Source organism: Delphinapterus leucas, chromosome 3, assembly GCF_059928025.1.
Source record: "Delphinapterus leucas isolate spDelLeu-1000000601 "Yukka" chromosome 3, BTC_Dleu_Yukka2, whole genome shotgun sequence".
In the NCBI taxonomy this organism is placed as follows: Eukaryota; Metazoa; Chordata; class Mammalia; order Artiodactyla; family Monodontidae; genus Delphinapterus; species Delphinapterus leucas.
Window position 1 is genome coordinate 95,128,484 of NC_143131.1, and position 17,500 is coordinate 95,145,983.

The 17,500-nt window shown below is 38.3% G+C and overlaps 1 protein-coding gene across 1 annotated transcript in view; it reads left to right on the forward strand.

Moving 5' to 3' along the window:
* KCNN2 (potassium calcium-activated channel subfamily N member 2) overlaps positions 1–17,500 on the forward strand; it is a 192,418-nt gene that overhangs the window by 51,036 nt on the left and 123,882 nt on the right. The window lies entirely within an intron of this gene.

Genomic DNA, 17,500 nt, shown 5'->3' on the forward strand with positions numbered 1-17,500 from the left:
TTTGTTTTTCCAAGTTAATTTTGAACATGCTGTAGCCTGCATCTTTCATTTCCTTAGATGTTTACTCTCTGGCCTTCCTTCTGGCTATCCATCCTTCTCTCCTTCCTTCCTTTCCTTTGTGAAATCTGCAATACTTAAATATAATACACAACTCACTTATTATTTGGTTTGGAATTTGGATTTGAATGAGCTCCACCAGGTCCATCTTTGATTCATCCAAATATTCTTTCCCTATAAAAGGGGATTCACACCTGACAGAAATTTTCTTCTTAGTTTATTAGAATAACTCTAAAAATATTTTTTAAAGGAGAGAGATTTTGAGAGAGAGAGAAAGGCAGATGGCTTTCTGGAGCAGTTTGTTTGGCAAACCTATCTGTCTCCTTCTACTGAGCACAGCACATCTAGAGGTTTCTGGAAAATATTATCCACTAATGAGGAGGGCATCCTATAGGAGGCATCTATTCCTGACAGTATTACTTCCCCTGGCAGATCATGTACCTCTGATTTACCTATAAGTTATAAGAACTCTTCTTTTCTTTTCTTTTTCTTTCTTTTCTTTTTTCCCTCTCTCCCTCCCTCCCTCCCTTCCTTCTCCCTTTCTTCCTTCCTTCCTTTCCCCCTTCCTCCCTTCCTTCCTTCTTCCTTTCTCCCTCCCTCCCTTACTTCCCTCCCTCCCTTCTCCCTCCCTTCCTTCCTTCCTCCCTCCCTCCCTTCCTTCATCTCTCTCTCTCTCTCTTTCTCTCTTTGATAAGAGGAAGCAGAGCAGGAAGTGTCTGGCATTATTTCTGTGCCCTACACTTGTCAGGAGGAGGCTGCCCCAGACCAGATTACAATATCCCTTCTCTCTCTGATTCTGGTCTGGCCTTGTGTTGAGGTGACATCAGGCCTGCAAAGAACACTCCCTTTTGAAGCAGCCTGGGAAGTGTGGCCTGAGGCTGTTCAGGAGAAACTTCAGGAACATTTATATCTTACAAGAAGTCTGACTTCCAGAGCTTGTGGTCCTGAAAATTAGGAATTACCCTACCCTGACCTAATCTTTTTGAGGCTTCACTGGCTCTGTAAAGATGGCATAGGTGAGTTGTTCATCCCAAAGTGTGTTTCACTAGACACTGTTTTGGAGGAAGGTTAGTAGCTGTTTTACAAGGGGTAGGACTGGATACCATGGGCCAGTGCTGTATTACATAAAGAAAAGTGGTTTTTTTTTTTTTTTTTTTTTTTTTTACTTCTCAGAGCATTTAATATGTGAATGTGCATTGAGAATATCCAAGAGGGGAAAAGAACATTTATTTGGCCAACATAGTACTATGTCAACACTGAAGTTTCCAAAGGTTATAGAAAGGGGTTGTAACTTTCTATACAGTTTGAGAATTTTTAGAAATGTTTCTTGGTTCAATATATTCTTGTTATTTTTGCTACAAGTTTTATAATGTGGGAGAGGAGCCAACTTTAGGATGGAGAGGAAGAAGGGGAAAGAAAGGCAAACTGGGAACTTCGTTGGCAATGTTACCAAGCAGAAAAGTGACATTGTAGAAATGTGTAATAAACTAGACATGCTGGCACTGTTTCTGTGTCTGGAAAAGATTCCTTTAGTTAAGACATTAGTAGCTAAAAACACGCTTTTTAATCATCTCATTGTTTTAAACTAAGAGCATTTGTGTGCATTAACTAATAGGCAGTAGTTAGAGTAAATTTTCTAAAAATGACTTAAGAATGCTTTGCTTTTTTTTCAAAGGGGGAAAATTAGGGAAGCAAACAATGAAATTTATTTTGAATAGCTTCTAATAATCTAAACTGCATTTTAGGCGGATTAAGAATAAATTCTTTCCACCACTACAAACAGATGGAAACACATTTGGTATTTATTTTTTAATTTTCCAAGGCAACCTGAGGAGTGGAGTTTGAATTGTGTTTAGAATCTACTATTCAGTGTCTTAAAAGCATGTTTCATTTCTTCCATTAATCAATTTAGCCTTTTTTTTTTTAACTCTGTCACTAATGGTCACATTGCATTCTTATTAATTGTTTGGAAGGTGATTTCTGAAATGCAGTTGAAACTTATTTTATTATAACATAGAATGTTATATCCTATGTCAAATCATGCCCCATAATGAAACTTTATACAACATATATTTCATATAAAATAGCTGTTTTTAGCACAAGAATTGGTTATGTCTTCAGACATCAGTATTATGAAGGAGGACTTGCTAAGGAAAGTCCTTGTAGGATTAGAATATCTTATTTTGTAACTAAACAGGTTTTTACACTTTTAGCACCAATTCATAGAGGACATCTGATTTAGGCCTCCATTTTCTATTGAATATGGGCTCTGAATATCATCTAAATTTTGTACATACTAAGGTAAAATGAATACCCTTATTCCTCAGAACCAATAAGGCCAAATTATAGAATGGTAGTTATTTACATCTAGGAAATTAATTAACCATTGTGGTGGTTACCATTTTATAAGTAGGTGTGAACCTGTTACTCTCAAATCATATACATTTGTGACTTCCTCTATATAGAGGACAATTTTACATAAAACTGAACTTTAAGTTTCAATATGTGATAAACTATTTAGGATGATTAAATGATGTAAGTTCTAATTTTCAAGTTTCACGTTTCAAAAATGTTTTCATTTGCTTTATTTTTTTAATGTGCTATAAGCCAGTTTTTCAAGGAGGAGAGGTAGCTGGGATCTGAAAGTTTCATTTGTTCTATTTATTTATTTTTTTATTATTTATATAGGATCACATGTAGGGGGATGCGAAATGAGAGGCTACACTTTTAGAACACGAGCTTGTTTTCTTGATCTGCCGTCTATGATTTATTTCTTACATTTTTAGGAGACTCACTCAAAGGCCTGCCCTTTTTCAAGCCCTGATCCCCAGAGATGCCTCATTTCCTGTTGATTTACTTAAATTTGAAGCATGTTACTTGTCATCAAGTTTCTTCAGTAGTTGTAAAAGTAGTCATAAACTATGCATCCTGCTGGCACCTTGATTTATTACAGTATCCTGGATAATTAGATTATTTCTTACCACTTCAAATTTCAGCTGTTGCTAGGTAAAGTCTACGCGTTTCATCAATGGCTTTGTAATTTGTGGATGATGGTCATGTAATACCTTGTAAACTTATACTTCCAGGGTCTGATTCATACATACAGATGTAGCATTTTCAGGCCCATAAATGAGTCACAACTTTAAAATGGGCCCTTTCAAGTTATAAAAGTCTGCAGTTTGAAAGCATTCATCATGCATCTGTGCCTTGCAAAGCATCGGTGCTCAATGTAATGTTTGCCAAATAAATTGGTTGTTAAAGTCTTACAGAAAGCAAGCCAGTGCTCTCTCAAGCGTGATTTTCTCTTCATTCCTATGTACATAGGGTTTGTTTTTTGGTCTACCTCCTGAGACAACAATAAGGATTAATATTTGTTGGCAAGATGCTTTGAGATTCTGTTCCCATGAGTACAGTTTGAAAATACCAGCAATGGTTATGTTCAAGCAGAAAAAGTGAGAAGCCGAACAGCTTAGAAATCCAACTTCGTTGACCTAGCCGGTTCATCACAGTCCTCCCGTCCTGACATGCATGCCAATGTCCACATTTTATGCAGTATGAGTTCTGAGAGTCTTCCCATTTTGGAAAACCCTTTAGGTCATCCATATAGTACATTACACAGGGCGTGTGTATGCAGTTCTGGGCAGCGTCCTCCTTCTCTCCAGCTTCAGAACCACTGTGCCAGATAAAAAGAAAGAACATAAAGTCTAAATGTAGAGGTCCTGACATTCAAGCTGTTTTGTCTTTAAGAAAATTAATATATGTCTTAGACATCAATGGGGCTTGATTGGCAAAAACTCAAGTGTTCCCTACTTGCCTGAAGGATTTTCTACGTTCTGTTTCTTTTTAAAGTTTATATCCTTTGTTTATTTATTTTTACATCTTTATTGGAGTATAATTGCTTTACAATGGTGTATTAGTTTCTGCTTTATAACAAAGTGAATCAGTTATACATATACATATGTTCCCATATCTCTTCCCTCTTGCATCTCCCTCCCACCCTCCCTATCCCACCCCTCCAGGCAGTCACAAAGCACCGAGCTGATCTCCCTGTGCTATGTGGCTGCTTCCCACTAGCTATCTACCTTACGTTTGGTAGTGTATATAGTCCATGCCTCTCTCTCACTTTGTCACAGCTTACCCTTCCCCCTCCCCATATCCTCAAATCCATTCTCTAGTAGGTCTGTGTCTTTATTACTGTCTTACCGCTAGGTTCTTCATGACATTTTTTTTTTCTTAAATTCCATATATATGTGTTAGCATACAGTATTTGTCTTTCTCTTTCTGACTTACTTCACTCTGTATGACAGACTCTAGGTCTATCCACCTCATTACAAATAGCTCGATTTCGTTTCTTTTTAATTTTTATTTTATATTGGAGTATAGTGGGTTTACAGTATTGTGTTAGTTTCAGGTGTACAGCAAAATGATTCAGTTATACACATATCCATTCTTTTTCAGATTCTTTCCCCATATAGGTTATTACAGAATATTGAGTAGAGTTCCCTGTGCTTTACAGTATGTCCCTGTTGATTACCTATTTTATATATAGTAGTGTGTACATCCAAACTCCTGGTTTATCCCTCCCTCCCACCTTTCCCCTTTGACAAGCATAAGTCTGTTTTCAAAGTGTGTGAGTCTGTTTCCGTTTTGTAAATAAGTTCATTTGTATCTTTTTTTAAGATTCCACCTATGAGTGATAGGTGGAATCTCTGTCTGTCTTACTTCACTTAGTATGATAACCTCTAGGTCTATCCATGTTGGTGCAAATGGCATTATTTCATTCTTTTTTACAGCTGAGTAATATTCCATTGTATATATGTACTGCATCTTCTTATCCCTTATATCATTTATTTTTAATGTTACTGTATTGCAAAATAGCACTAGAATAACAAAAGAAATTGAAGAACAAAAAAGTGCCTTTATATGTGATAAAATGTACAAATTTTGAACATTTATAGAGTTTGGACAAATCTGCCTTCTATTATAATGTGAAACTTTTATAGCCTTAGTACAGTTCAGTGGGCTTGCTTAGTGTTATGAGAATTCAGTTAGGGAATGAGGTGGGTGTTAGAATTGTATCCCAGAGCTGGTGTTGTGTGGTATAGAGCACCTGCTGTTCACAGGAGGGCTGCTTGGCTTGACTCCCTTCAGTGCGACTGGATGAACTGTGTCCCTCCTGCTTGCCAACCTGCCCGACCAGAATCTGGTCTATTGATGCTTCCTGAGGCCCCACAGAGGGGATTGTCAATCCTTGAATTCCCCCAGTCTGCCATTTTCAGCCCTCTTTTGTCCCTGATTCAGAATCCCATGGATTAATAAATAGTCTGATCACTGCCAAATTCCTAGGGATGTTGGAAAAGGCCCAGTCATCGAATATTTTAAACGTAGCATGGTGGCGAAGTCAAAGCCATTTTGAGTACATGGCCATTATTCAATAAATGTTTGGTGAATAAATAAAGGAATAAAAAAACTTCACACAGAGTTCCACCATAATTTTTGGCTAAAGTGTAAAAAGAAAAGAGGATTCTTGTCATGCTTGTGGGTTTCTTTTTTAACAACTTTACTGTGGTGTAATTTATATACATATTTTAATTGTACAATTCAATAGTTGTTAGTAATTGTTTACACCTATGCAGTCATCACCACTATTGAGTTTTAAAACAGTTTCATTGCCCTCCCCAAAATCTTGTTCCCATTTACATTAAGTCCCTGCTCCCTCCAGTTCCAGGCGACCACTGATATGCTGTCTCTCTCCATAGATGGGCTTTTCTGAGTGTTTCATAGAAGTGGAATCAGATAATATGTAGTTTATTTTTGCATCTGGATTCTTTTACTTAGCTTAAAGATTTTAATGTTCAGCCACGTTATATAGTATGTATATAGTTTGTTCCTTTTTACTGATGAATGGTATTCTGCTGTAAAGATAAGCCACATTTTGTTCATACATTCACCAACTGATACACATTTAGTCCCTGTTAGGGGCTATTATAAATAGGATTACTGTGAACTTTGGTATAGAAATCTGTGTATGAACATATGTTTTTGTTACTCTTAGGTAAACACTTAGGAGTGGCTGCACCATTTTACATTCCCACCAGCAATCAGTAATATATGAGGGTTCAAGTTTCATCACATTTTGACAACATTGTCAGTCATATACATATATATGGATATATAACACTGTCAGTCATATATATATGTGTGTGTGTGTGTGTGTGTGTGTGTGTAGTCTTATATAATTATATAACCATTCTAGTGAGTATAAAGTGGTATCTTATTGTGGTTGTAATTTACAGTTCTCTAATGACTAATGATGATGAACATCTTTTCCTGCGGTCATTAGCCATTTGTGTGTCTTCTTTGGCAAAATGTCTATTTAAATACTTTGCCCATTTTTAAATTGAGTCATTTATCTTATTAAATTTTAAGAGTTCTTTATATATTCTAGCTACCGGTTCTTTATCAGGTATATGTTTTGCAAATATTTTCTGTGACTTGTCTTTTCATTTTCATTCCTGTTTGTTTGAACATGTAGAAGCCATGTATACTTGCCTTTCTCTAAATCAGCCTTGTCTCCCAAAGCCATACAAGAAGAAAGCCACCTATACACACATAGGGGTCTGTGAGCTCTTTGAAGAGACTTGAATCCCTTAAGTTTGCTGCTTCATATGCTTCTCCTTCCTGCCCTTTTCCTACCCTGAAGTCTTGCTTTTCTAGTAACCACTATTTTCTAATAACAGGAAGAGAGGAAGAAGAAAGGGAGATGGTTTTTCAGCTCAACTACCTTTGTAGTTCTTACATTGCTTTAATGATTGTAGTACTATGAAAAATTAAGTCCAGACACTGTCTGTCATTTTTACACTTAGGGTGAAGATGTTCCTGACTTGCCTCCCACAGGGATACTTAAGATTCTTCCCCCCCTCCTCCAGTTGAGGCAATAATTTGATTTAATTGATCCACAGCTCTCTTCATGACCAAGGGCAAACATTTGTAACATGTCTGACCCCGTTTTAGGGATGAAGGTAGAGACTGTTAAAAACCAAGCTCCCTCTCTTCTTTGTGTAACCTCGCTAGATTTTATGACAGTCCACAGTCATGACTTTGGAAGAGTGATGCTCTAGCCATGGGCTACCTGACCAGATGACCCTTGTTTGACTATCCTTCATAGGACGCTTTGTATCACAGTGACAGGATATCATAGTAAAAATCACTGGGACATGGCGATTGATATTTGACACTCAGTATTTCACATTGGCCCAGGGACAAAAGATTTTTGAGTGACTAGTACCTAATATCTTTGTGTTCATGTCTCTTATAGATTTCATGTTCTAAAAGCTATCTGTGTTACATAAAATGTACTCTTTTAGTTTATCAAATTGTATTTAATATTCTAACAGAAGATGCAATTTAAAAATAAGTTTTAGCAGACTTTGTGATATCTCTTGTTGTAGCTTTAAAACCTCTTATGAAACGTCATGTAAGAATGATGGCCTGTAAGTACAAAAGCCACAATGTAAGGCTCAAAGTATTCAGCTTGAGTTGGATTGGCAGAAAATATCTTTTGCCAGTGAACATAGTGGAAACTTAAATTTAGTAACCTTCTTGATTTAAAGAAATGGTTCCCTACCATTGCAACAAAAAGAATAAAATACCTAGGAATAAACCAACCTAAGGAGGCAAAAGACCTGTATGCAGAAAACTATAAGATACTGGTGAAAGAAATCAAAGATGACACAAACAGATGGGGAGATATACCATGTTCTTGGACTGGAAGAATCAATATTGTGAAAATGACTCTACCACCCAAAGCAATCTACAGATTCAATACAAGCCCTGTCAAATTACCAATGGCATCTTTCACAGAACTAGAACAGAAAATTTTACAATTTGTGTGGGAACACAAAAGACCCCAAATAGCCAAAGCAATCTTGAGAAAGAAAAACGGAGCTGGAAGAATCAGGCTCCTGGACTTCAGACTCTACTACAAAGCTACTGTAATCAAGACAGTATGGTACTGGCACGAAAGCAGAAATATAGACCAATGGAAGAGGATAGAAAGCCCAGAGATAAACCCACACACCTATGGTCATCTAATCTATGACAAAGGAGGCGAGAGTATACAGTGGAGAAAAGGCAGCCTTTTCAATAGTGGTGCTAAGAAAACTGGACAGCTATCAATACATGTAAAAGAAAGAAATTAGAACATTCCCTAACACCATACACAAAAATAAACTAAAAATGGATTAAAGACCTGACTGTAGGCCAGACACTATAAAACTCCTAGAGGAAAACATAGGCAGAACACTCTTTGACAAAAATCACAGCAAGATCTTTTTTCACCCCACCTCCTAGAGTAATGAAAATAAAACCAAAAATAAACAAATGAGACCTGATGAAACTTAGAAGTTTTTGCGCAGCAAAGGAAACCATAAACAAGACAAAAAGACAGCCCTCAGAATAGGAGAAAATGTCAACAAATGAAGCAACTGACAAAGGATTAATCTCCAAAATATACAAGCAGCTCATGCAGTTCAATATAAAAAAAAAAAAAAAACCAATCTAAACACGGGCAGAGGACCTAAATAGACATTTCTCCAAAGAAGACATACAGATGGCCAACAAACACATGGAAAGATGCTCAACATCACTAATTATTAGAGAAATGCAAGTCAAAACTACAATGAGGTATCACCTCACACTGGTCAGAATGGCCATCATTAAAAAAATCTACAAGCAATAAATGCTGGAGAGGGTGTGGAGAAAAGGGAACCCTCTTGCACTGTTGGTGGGAATGTAAATTGATAGAGCCACTATGGAGAACAGTATGGAGGTTCATTAAAAAACTAAAAATAGAACTACCATATGATCCAGCAATCCCACTACTGATCATATACCCCAAGAAAACCATAATTCAAAAATACACATGCACCCCAATGTTCATTGCAGCACTGTTTGCAATAGACAGGACGTGGAAGCAACCTAAATGTCCATCAACAGAGGAATGGATAAAGAAGATGTGGTATGTATATACAGTGGAATAATACTCAGGCATAAAAAAGGAATGAAATTGGGTCATTTGTAGAGACTTGGATGGACCTAGAGTCTTTCATACAGAGTGAAGTAAGTCAGAAAGATAAAAACAATTATCATATATTAACGCATATATGTGGAATCTAGAAAAATGGTATAGATTATCTTATTTGCAAAGCAGAAATAGAGACACAGACGTAGAGAACAAACGTATGTACACCAAGAAGGGAAAGGGTGGGGTGGGATGAATTGGGAGATTGTGATTGACATATATACACTATTGATACTATGTATAAAATAGATAACTAATGAGAACCTTCTGTACAGCTCAGGGAACTCTACTCAGTGCTCTGTGGTGACGTAAATGGGAAGGAAATCCAAAATAGAGGGGATATATGTATACATATAGCTGATTCACTTTGCTGTACAGTAGAAGCTAACACTACATTGGAAAGCAACTATATTCCAATAAAAATTAATTTAAAAAAATAAAGAAGTGGTTCCCAATATTTCATGTGATTGGGTATATTAGTGATCATAAGCTCTCTGTTTTTGAACAAAACTGGGGACAGGCTAGGTATCTATGGAGAATTATCCTGAATCTCCACTTGCCATTATTTTGAGGTAGTTTTATGCTTGTATCTTAGAAAGCAGCACAGAATGAAGCATCTGATACAGAAAGATCAGCTTTGGTTAGTAATTTTAATCTGGTTTAGTGGTGGCCAGCCCTTAGAATTTCTGACTTGTTCTAAGTCTGGAAAGGGATGAGTTTCTGAGATTTACTACTATTATTATGGTAGTCTGCCTACTGTGCTTTCTAGTAGTAAGGTAGTTTTTTTTTAATAGTTTCTAAGAAGCTCAGGATTGTCAGTGTGAAGTGAGAGGCCACTCTGTCAGGTTTTGTATTCCTGTTTAAAGATTCTCCATTTCTGAAATACTGATAGCTTTTGCTCCTCTTCTCATCCACCATTCACCTCCTGTGTCATCTGGATCCCTGTTCTTTTAGCCCTACTAAGGTCATTGGCATTTCTCATGAGGGAACAGGTGTTTGGGGTAGGGGTGTTATGGTGCATGGTTGGATGGTAAAGGGAATGAAGGTGCCATGATAGACAGGTTTGATGTGGTCTTGAGGAAGAACCAGGAAGGCAATTGTAGTCATTTGTCACTGGCATAATATGCTCAAAACTCTTATCTGATCCTGGTGAGGTGAGGGGATGAGTCTTCTCTCTACTTTAGAGGTATTCTTTGAGTGTCTGTGGTATTCTACACTCTGTGCCAATGGGGATATGAAAGGCCCACGTGAACTCAACTCCTCAAAGATAAAAACAATATCTAGTACCATCTGGAGCCCTACAGCCCAGAGACCTTTAGTATCTGGGTCAGATGAGACCCTACAAGTCATCTAATTCTGTCAGGTCAAGAGCAATACCACTACCATAGCTCCATGAGGACCTATAAGGGAAATAGTTCTACACAAATGTGTAGCCATCAGTCAGAAAAATAGAAGGCTGTTTTGTAACAGTTCACGAGTGACTTCATGTATTAAAGCTGAACCCTACAAGAGTCATTATGAAGAATACTACTAATGGGAATAGTGTATGTTAAATGTGGAAAAAAATTCTTACATCTTTATTTTATCATCTTCTGGAAACTGGTTCGTTGGCAAGTAATTAGAGTTTTACTGTTTAGTAAGTTAACAGAGGTTAATGAGGAGCTCTGTGTTAATTTAAAATTTCTTTGAAGCAGGGGTAAAAGTAGCACTCGGTGAACTTTTGGAGTGCAGGCACATTGGTCTTGGAAATCTGAAACCTTCATTATGCGCTGGACCAACAGGCAGAAGGCCTCAGGGAAATGTGACAGGCATGGTACAGCACTGCTTGAAACACTTCTCAGCGTTCAGCCTGAAAGTATTTCCATTGACTCTGCGGGAGCACACAGACTTCTGACAGAGCTTCTTGGTCTTTGATCTTGGGCGTTGCTTTATGGGCTCTCAGCGTCTGTGTGGCTCTGATCACTGACTGGGGTTTGCAAGGGGAAGGCAGAGGGAACCCCATCCCGAGGTGACATTAGTGAGGGAGCTCCACAGTGCAGAGAACAATAGGGACAGAAGTTAGTGCCCCTAAAGCAGCATTCCACCTTTCCTTTCACGAAGCTTCCCATGTTCTAAGATCACTGGTGTTGTCCCCTGTGCCACTCAACTTCAGTGCTGCAGTGTGTTTCATGTCACAGGTACTTCCTGAAAGCCTCCTGAACAGTAATAGATAACCTAGCACTACTCCTGTGAGGAATGTACACAGCAAGTACCGCTCCCCTTGGTCTGCAGAACTTCCCAGAATCCTGACCATAGCCTTCTGGAAAAAAAGCCTCATGAGTTTTAAACGACCAGGATTCACTTCCTCATACGATCATATCACATCCTTCAGTGCTGTGCTTACTTAACAAGTCCAAGTAGGCTCTTTGAAAGATAGCAGGAGATGTTTTTCATGACCCTTTATCCAGTTTTACTTTTTATTAGAGGTCTTATCTGGATTAGTCTTTGTCTTAATTGGTGGTTCTTATTGACCAGTTGTTATAACGACAAATATTAGGTTGAATGGAGGAAATGAAAATATTCTTTTCAGGATCCTGAGATATCTAAAGCAGGGCTTTGTAAACTGTGGCCCATGAGTCAGATTTCACCCATGTTTGTTTTCAAACAGACCACAATAAGAACAGTTTTTACCTTTTAAAATCACTGGTTGGGGAATATTGTATGAAAGAGACCATATGTGGTCTGTGAAGCCTAAAAAATTTACTATCTAGCATTTTACAAAACAAGTTTACTGACCCCCAATCTTAAAGAAACATCATTTTTGTCAAGTTTGTTTCAAGCACAATGTGATAGTATCAATTACAAAGGACTTCTTCTAATTTTACTTTGAGGTTCAGACAATGAATTTATATTTGCCACAGCTTAAATCAGGAAGGTTTTTTTTTTTCAAATAATCTTTATAAAATATTTAGGACTAACTATAAACTACTTCTGGTGACCAAGGATCAAACATTGACATTGGCTCAAGTATTAGGTACCAGTATCATACAGCTGTTAGTCAGTGACCCAAGCTATATTGACCAGTACTAGGTAGATTCCAGCATAGTTTATTTTTAATGTACGTTAAAAAAAACCAAACTACCTCCAGTGTCCACCTTGAGATAAGGCAGCAAGATGTGAAAGAAGTCCTTTGATTTGTCATGGGGTCTAGTCTCCTGGGTTTTGACTTCACTGACCTTGGGTAACATCAGTAGAAACACTGAGTCATTAAGAAATCTAATCTGGCCATTGTGGAGGAGTGGACCTTGAGACAGACTTAGAATTGAAGCTGTTAAAATGTGGTTCTTGGCATAATGACTTTCCATTGCCTAAGAAAATCATCTAAAGTCTTCTTGCAGTACTGTTCTCCACAATGTGTAAACTGAGCTGTGGGTCCAGCAGTGGCTCCATGCTGCCTACTGTTGGCACCTTTAAGAGTCAAACAGTCTTTATTCTGTTATATAATGGAGGATCATCATAACAAATCATGATTGCCCTTGTTTTATAGTCTCTGCTTCCAAATGCAGGACTGGTTCTATCAAGTCAGCTGATGGTACTTAACATGGGTCTTCCCATTTGACTTTCTTATACGAATCTCTTCTAAGCCCTCTCATGAGGTTTGCTTGCTATTTCTCTTAAGCTATTTCTCTTTTCCCTAAATATCATATGCATTTCTCAGAAGAATGTGAAGGAAGAAGCTATAATTTGGCTAAGATACCAGCTATCTGGGACAATATCATGGTTGTGATAACATTTTTATATTAAATTAAGAAAGCATTCACAAAACGGGTTTTATAGGATATCCAGAACTTTAATGGCATTTTAGCCTGATAAGAATTTCATATTAGTGTCACATCACACTTCCCCCCTCCCCACCTCCTCATTCCATGTGATCCTTCACAGTGGCTGTAGATCTGTCTTGTTTTGGCTGCACCTGCTCTGGCCCCAGAGGACTATCTTTTCATAGCAGTTTTCAAGCTAGGTAAAAATAATGTTCCTCTTCCTTACCCAGTGTTTTTGATGGGCAGTTTTTTCACATTCTGAAGACAGATAGGTGGGATGTGACTAAAAATTGCAACACGCTTCTTTCTCCAAACAAGTTTATTTTTTGAATGCTGCAGATTTTTGTACCTTTCCAATACAGCCTTAAGTTTTCTTAAGCACTTTCCAATCTATTTTGCACATAGCCTTGGATGTTCTGATTTAAGCATATATTACATTTCCTTTTTATAGACTGTCTTTCTTGCAAAGGAAGAAATCCTTTATGGTTACTAGTCAACCAGCCTATGTAGGTGAAATTGTAAAAAAAGAAGAGAAAAGAAAAAAAGCCAACATGTGGTTTAAGTCTTGTTAAGGTAGATTGCATTTTAAAATAAGTATCTGTAATTTGTCCACTTTTATTCAAATTGAAATGAATTTTCTTGGTATGTTTTGAAAGACAGCACAGTGTTTGAACCACCTGTATGCTTCCCAGTTTTTCATTATCAGTATTTAGTCACCGGTAGTCTACTAAAACCATTCCATTCTGCTAATGAGTCTTTTCTAAAATCACGACTGGGCACGAAGGGAAAGCATGACTCAATCAGAAGGAGAGCTCTTGCTGCTCCAGTTGGCATCTCCATATTAAGGAGATTGTTTAGATGTGTCTTAGTCTTCCATAAAGCATAGAAGCAGGCTGTGTGTGTGCAAGACTCTTAAGAACCAGGAATGGCTGAGTCTTCGCAAAATAATAATAATAATATATCAAATTATATACATTTATAATTTGAGTACCATCTTTTCAGTACCCTTCGGATCAGTGTGAGGTCGGTCCTGCTTGTCATTGTGGCCTCCATGGTGATGAGGCCAAGTCACTAAGCCTGACTGTGTCGGCCCCTGGAGCTTGCTTTGGGCATAGGCATAAGCTCTTTTCTCTGAGCAAACATGAGCGTCATGAGATGGGCCATCATCAGAGACTTATAGATGGTTGGCACAGAACTGACTGGAATGGTTCAGAAAGCAAGTGCTAAGGCCAGTTGGCATCTTGCCAGGCAAATGATTAGCGCTTTTATAATCGTTAAGAGTCCATGGTTCTACGAGTCCATTATTTAAAAATAATGGAGCTTATTATTATTGATTGGCCAGATACTGTCTTAGGGGGTGAAAGTCACAAATCATACACTGTGGCAAATACAGTTGAAACAGAGAAGTACACACATCCCCAGTACCCGGCACACGAGCTGGCACACAAAGCTGGTGTCCAGTAAGTTCATTTACTGTCAGTTGCTAGTCACCTGAAGCAAAGCAGCAAGGCTTGTGTCCCTATTTTCACGGAGTGTGGTGTAACTGATCACAGCTCAGCTCCTCCAGGGCAGAATGGTGGCTTTGATTCTCTGTGTGCCTGGTACCAAGCATAGAACCTGGAACCACACCAGCCATCAATAAATAGTTGTTGGAGAAAAGAATAAGTGGTTGATTCTAATTTTTAAGGTCCTTTCTTCAAGTCCCCAGACTTAAGTAGATGGGAACACAGCTCAGCACCTACTCATCCCCACCGAAAAACAACACACACACACACACAAAACAGGCAAAAAAAAAAAAAGCCAGAATCATATGAGTTTAAATGAGGAGACTAATAAAAATCTATTCTCTTCAGGGACTTAGGAAGTGTTTCATAAGTTGTTTACCACTCAATAAGCTCGAGTTACTCTTATTTATATTAAGACCAATTTCTAAAGCTACTCATTTATTAAGAGAAAAAAATGCTACCTATGAGTTCTGGAGCAGACAATGAGATAAGATCAAAAATCCCCACTCATTACTCATTTACAAATATATATATATATATATATATATATGTATATATATAGGCATTTTCAATATCTATATTGGGAGCAGAAATATATAAATGGCATAGTTTTCACCCTGTAGGAATTTACAATATAGTAGGGTAAATGTGTGAACAAACTCTAACATGAGAGAGAATAAAATAAGCACCATAGCCGAAGGACAAGCACATGGATCAGTAAATGAGAAGTTAAACACTTACGGGAAGACTTCCCAGAGAAGAAAACGTTTGATTCGGGACTTCAAAATAAATAGAATTTCAGCCGGTCAAAAAGTGAGGAAGGCTAGTGCAGATGGAAAGAACAGCATAAATAAGGGTACGGAGCAGGGGAAGTACGGGGCAGAGAGGCCTCTGAGTCCACGGCAGAGGATTCATGAAGGGCTGTGGTTGGAGATTAAGCCCATTTGGGTTGAGGCACAGGAGATTTCGTCTATAGCTCTGTTCCTTTATACCTCCTTTGTAGTGCTGTGTCCCCTGTATTTGTTTTATGAGAACCTTTACTAAATCGGCATTTATTTTTCTTGAGTACCTTTACTTTAAAAGGAAATTTACTATCACTACGGTCAATAGTAAACCCATATTACTTGCTCTAAATAAGTCCAGAAAACTCAATACAGTTATTAAATTCTAATTTGACACTGTTCCTTCACTACTGCTCTGAGCTGAACCTATAGGCTTGTTAAAAAGATCAGCAAATGTCTAAGGCCTGATCTTGACTTACTGACGCTAACTGATGCTTTTTCTTAGACATATGGAAAGGATCACAAGAAGATCCAAATGAAAGTAAACGATTAAAATGATATTCCTGAATCCCGAGTCTCTGTGCTAGTGAAATTCATCTCAAGTACCTCCTAAAACTTTGGCCTGTGTCACTGCCTACATCTTACACTTTCAGAAACTCTGCTAGAGACACTGGAGAGGGCCTGACATGTTTAGGTATCTGAGTAATGTAAACGCTGCCCGCACTTTAGTAGGAAAACCCTGGCAGCCTGTTGTAAAGGGCTCTGGGAACAGGAAAACCAGCCAAGAGCCTATCACGGAATCTAGGCCAGAAGCAAGGGGCCCGGACTAAGAGACCGCATTCTTCCCTGTGCCAGGTGCTGAGAAGGTGGTACCCAGTGATGTGTGGGGGTCAGGGAGAAGGCTGGGAGAACAATCTGAGGTTCTAACTTGTGTGAAGTGGTGAATGTTGTGGGGATTTAAAGATACACTGAATACAGGAGGAGAAAGTTGAAGAAGCAATGAAGGGGTTTTTTTTGGAGATGCCAAAAAGATGTCGAAAGAAGAGAATAAGGTGGTTAAGACCAGCCTAGTCTTCAACTAAAGAGATGGAAATAAGGGAAGAGGGGAAAAGAAGTTAAGGCTCAAAGAGAGGAAAATTAAGGGAATTCTGATCAGATGACCTTTGGTCTCTGTGAAATGGAAGTTAAAGCTACGTATGGAAAGAAAGCTTGGTGGAGAAATGACAATAATCTAAATTCAGTAAGTGAAAAGATAATGCAATCTGTTCTACCCAAGGCCTAGGTATGAATAAGGAGCTTTACTGTCGTATTACAAACTCTGCATAAATCTCAAAATATTACAACCTCAGATTCACATGACAGCTCCTTAGGACATTCAGCTAGGAACGAATACGCTCTGGTTCTTGCACATGTCTGAAGGGTCCCACCTTCCTAATTCTGAGTGACCTATACCAACGACCCAAAAATGTACACATCTATGTGTCAGAGTCACAGGATTTTGGAATTTGAGGGACGGGAGGGACTTTCAAGTTTACCTTGCCAACTATTAATTTAATTCTTAAATCCTGCCAACCAAACAAAGGGTCATTCAAGCCATGCTTGGAACCTCAAAGGATACCCTTATCAACTCCTGAAAAAAAAACACAAAAAACTGTTCTATCCTCGGACCAACTTATTCTATTTTTAAATATACCAAAATTTGATAAAACAATTTTAGTGCCTTTACTAGCTGGCTAAATCTGAGTTTCTTGGTGTCATCTCCTTCCCGGCCCCCTGCCGCCCCTCCATCCCCGCCTTCTTGAATCCCACTAGAGCAAGAAGTAAGACTCATGCTATGCTGACACCTTGTTTCCTAGCAACAGAGTTTATTTGATACAAATATGGGGTTGTTTCTATTTGATGATGTTTGGAGTATTTTAATTAAATATTTATAGTGAAATACCGTTTGAATACAGAGTTTAAGATGCATTGTGTTTCTCTCTTCAAAGCTTCTAAAACGTTTTCGTCTCTAAGTTTCTTAAGCATCTCTCCTCATTTTCTACCTGGGATGATACTGCTATGGCTATTCATGTTGGACCCATCAGACCGTGAGCTCTCTAAGACATTTATTTCTCTTTCACGCATTGCTTCAATTATCCACCCGTCAGCTACATATGACGGCCCGTGCCGTGCCAGGGTCTCGTCCAGGGCCAGGTTGAGAAGGGTGACAGGTTCCTTACATTCTTCTGACGTCCTCCTCTGTGGATGAATCGGTAGGCCTTGCCCAGTGCTGGG